The sequence below is a fragment of the Odocoileus virginianus genome, chromosome 32, assembly GCF_023699985.2.
Source record: "Odocoileus virginianus isolate 20LAN1187 ecotype Illinois chromosome 32, Ovbor_1.2, whole genome shotgun sequence".
Classification (NCBI taxonomy): Eukaryota; Metazoa; Chordata; class Mammalia; order Artiodactyla; family Cervidae; genus Odocoileus; species Odocoileus virginianus.
The window spans coordinates 31,089,498-31,093,636 of NC_069705.1; the positions used below are offsets into that span (position 1 = coordinate 31,089,498).

The 4,139-nt window shown below is 41.7% G+C and overlaps 1 non-coding gene across 1 annotated transcript; it reads right to left on the minus strand.

The window, feature by feature from the left end:
- Positions 1-2,185: 2,185 nt before the first annotated feature.
- TRNAC-GCA (transfer RNA cysteine (anticodon GCA)) lies at positions 2,186-2,258 on the minus strand. Its single transcript has one exon. It is a non-coding gene; the product is annotated as a tRNA-Cys (tRNA).
- Between the last annotated feature and the right edge of the window lie 1,881 nt (positions 2,259-4,139).

Consider the following 4,139-nt stretch of genomic DNA (forward strand, 5'->3'; position numbering starts at 1 on the left):
GTTCAGAGTCCAGGGATGAAAAAGATGGTCTGTGTGTGTGTGTGTGTGTGTGTGCACGCACGCTCGTTCATGTCTGACTCTTTGTGGACTGTAGCCCTCCAGGCTCCTCTGTCCATGGGATTGCCCAGGCAAGAATACTGGAGTGGGTTGCCATTTCCTACTGCAGGGGATCTAGATTCTTATAATTTCTGTACTTAAATTTTAAGACAGTCTATGAATTTCTCAGTCTCTTATATGAATTTCTTAGTTTCTGATATGAATTCTTAGTTTCACACACATGTCCACATAGGGAGGGTGAAGATGCCATGGGCTTTGTCGACAGACAGATGTAGATATGAGCCCCACTACCTTAGAATTTCATGCCCTGGACAATCTATTTTGCCTTTCTGATCCTGTCTCCTTATCTGTAAAATAAGTAATGATAGTATCTATCTAAATTCAGTATTTTATATGTAAAGGTCTGGTATATAACAGAATGCCAAACTTGTTAGTTTCTTTTTATTCTATGGATTGCAATCATCTTCTAGCTCACAAAGATACATGTACATGTAGGATGTCTCATTGTCTTCTTGTTTGTTTTGTACTAAGATCAAAAATTTCCATTTCAAATCACTGCATTGTTTGGGACAATATGTATGGCTTATTCACAAGGTGATCCATCCTATGGTGTCTGCCTAATGTGGTGACTGAATAACTTATGTTGGTGTTAATGAGTCTCCTCCTTTTTGCTACAAGTATCTAAGTTGAGATAAAGCTTCTACATTTTCAAGAGACACCTAATAGAACACATATTTGAAAGGCTGTTTTTATAAACTGTAAAATGAATCTTTAGAATGTACTAAAAGCACAAAGCTTGTAGTAAACTGATTTTTACCCCTGATTTTTAAAGGTGAGAAAATAAAGATGCCTTTTTAGGTACACTCCACCCTGGCCCGGGGCCTGGCAGTGCCTCCTTTGAAAACCACCGGGTATGAAGCCACTCTTACTGATCAAGTGTAGTATCTGAAGTGGGATCTTTTGTAATTACTCTTCACATCCCAACTTTCTGCACCCAGACCCAGAATTCCTTTAAGACATTTGGGGATATTAGAAAGAAGAAGTCCCACTGAAAGCCTTGGGAGATGGCATCTTTATGGGCAGTTTCTTGTGTCAGTTGACATGGCGATAGTTTTAAAGCCAGAGATGGTCTTAGGCAACCTCACCAAATTCCCCTTGGACCTAGAATAGTATGATGGAGCAGTCTGATTTTTCCTTATTTTGAGGAAGGCCCAGAGATGGGCTAAGAGAGAAGAGGGAGCTGGCTGACATGAAGGTGTCTTTCATTCTAGAGGACATGACATTTTAGTGGTTGCTGGTGTGATGGTGCCAGATTCAAAGGCAGACTTTGCAGAGAAGAATAACAACAACTGAGAACCAGATGGGACTGTGTAAACCACAGCTGGTAGCAGTGTAGACAGTTTCCAGATGAGAACCAGATGTCTGGTCTCAATGCTAAGATCTGAAATAAGCGCACCAGCTCTTTGATGCCACTTTGGTAAGTGAGAGGAGGAGGAAAGTCTGAAATGAATGGCATTATAACCTGAAATTGTATTTACCTGGAACTGACTAAATACAAGCCTCTTCATTCAAGTGGAATAGAAGTCCAGGATAGAGATTCAATTTAGTAGCAGAAAAAAAAGAGTATATTTTTTTCTGTGTTTAGAGGACTTTGAGTTCATCGACAAATATCTATTTCACTTTCCTGAAATTTCTCCTGCATTCCTCACATCAGTATTTCCCAAACAGCACATTGTAAGACACCAGTTCTGTGGCATGTTAGATGCTCTCTAGGAGCAACAATTTCCGTGATAAATAATTTCAGGGAAAATTGCATAATGTATTAAAAGTTCTAAAAGATCTTGCAAAAAGAGAATCTTTCTACTTTTCTTTCAGATAACATTTTCCTTAATAATTTCAATACAACATATTTGTTTATTTATTTTTGTCACACATCGATAAACAACTTTGGAGAATCTATCATTCTGTAAAAAACTTTGGCAAAGCTGTTCTGCCAGTGAAAGTGAAGTTGCTCAGTCATGTCCAACTCTTTGCGACTCCGTGGACTGTAGCCTACCAGGCTCCTCTGTCCATGGGATTCTCCAGGCAAAAATACTGGAGTGGGTTGCCATTTCCTTCTCCAGGGGATCTTCCTGACCCAGGGATCGAACCTGGGTCTCCTGCATTGCAGGCAGATGCTTTAACCTCTGAGCCACCAGGAAGCCCTTATTCTGCCAGTAGTAACATGCAATTTCCATCCCTGTCTCTTTAGTTTAAAAGTGTGTAATTGATCTTTATCTTATTCTAAATTAACTGATTCAACAAGCATTTTGTGGTCTCCTAGTATGTGCTACGTCTTAACTAGAGGATTCTAGAGCTTCTCTAGGCTTTGTTTTCTAGCTCAGTCACTTCAGTCATGTCCAACTCTTGTGACCTCATGGACTGGAGCTTGCCAGGCTCCCCTGTCCATGGGATTCTCCAGGCGAGAATACTGCAGTGGGTTGCCATACCCTCCTCCAGGGGATCTTCCTGACCCAGGGATCGAACCCATGTCTCTTACATCTTCTGCATTGGCAGGCAGGTTTTTGTTTGTTTGTTTTTTTGTTTTTTTACCCCTAGCACCACTGGGAAAGCCCCCAAGAGATGTAATTGACATATAGCATGTGATGATTCCATGCACCCATTTTTCATGAGCTGATTACCATGTATTTACTCATCCTCTACCAAGCTCACGCTTACTGTCCTCAGGCTGGGACTGTATAAGGGTGAGTCTTGTAGGTCCCTGGGGGTTCCAGGGGGCAGTAGGGGGCATCCGTGGGCCAGGTGTCTCACTGGCTGCTGCATGTGCATTCTGACGGGGCCCATGATTCAGTGAGTAGGATCCGTGCTCCTGTGCTAATAGAGTCAGGGTGCTGTGCTCCCAGCCCCCGTCACAGGCAGCTCACGACTCAGTTCAGGATGGAGTGAGGGAAATGGGCCTCCTTTACTCTGGCCTGCACGGCTGGGGAAGATGGGCCACTCTTTCTGTCTCTCATGCTCTCGCTTTTCCGCTCCGGAGAAATCCTGGGATGAAAAGGCTCTCTTGGCGCTGAGCTGGGCTGCCTTGGCAGAGGGAAGATGTCGGAAAGTCAAACAGTTCCTCTTACCCGCTCCAAGAGTGCAAATATGGATTTTTTTTTTTTTTTTTTTTTGGCTCTAGTAATTTGTTGGAACTTCTCTGGTGGATGGTTGGAGATGTACAAAATCTCTGTCATCTCAGAGTGATTGTCTATCAAGTGTCTTCAGAGGCTCCAGGACCAACCAAAAAGCTGGAGCCAGTTCATCAGCCAGTTAGAGTCAGAGCTGAGACGGAGGTCTGCACACCCATTACCTACGCAGGCCTGTGTGAGACGCCTCCCAGGATCCGTCGAATATGGTCTGGACCCCAGAGTTCACAGAGGCCCGTGTGTCCATGATGGTCACCAAACTATTATTGACAACATAAAGAAGAGTCATATTTAGCCATCTTGCTCTAAGTGTTTTAATGGTTTCAGTAATTCTTTCCTGAAAATGTATAATGTTCTCTTTTTGAATGCAAGCTCTCACCATGGACTATTTGTGTGTAAAATCAATTCATTAACAGCAATCTACTTTTCAGTATAACTCTCCAGAATGACACTGTCCTAGGTGGAAAGAGACCATCAAATATGATAATATTTAACCATAAAGATAAAAATGATACTATTTAAAATTAAAGAAAATAAAGTGTATACACTGTGAGCATCTTCTTGAAGATTTAGTTCTGCCATTTCTTTCTATAGGGAATCACCCTGATGACCAACCTGCACACTGTGACTTTGCTATGTGCCTTTCCACATGTCTCTATAATACTGTGTATATACTTCTATCATTACATTTACTGTCTTGGGCTTATTGCTTTATATAACTGTTCACCACAGTCTAAGGCTTGCTTATTGTTGGCTGGGATTGTCTCATTTGTTGATGTATTGCTAAGGCTTGGCATAACACCTGGCATATGGTAACCATGCAGTAAAATTTATTGCCTAAATATGTTTCTTTTTTGATGCCTAAGTTTAAATATGTACATGTAATTTTGATTGATC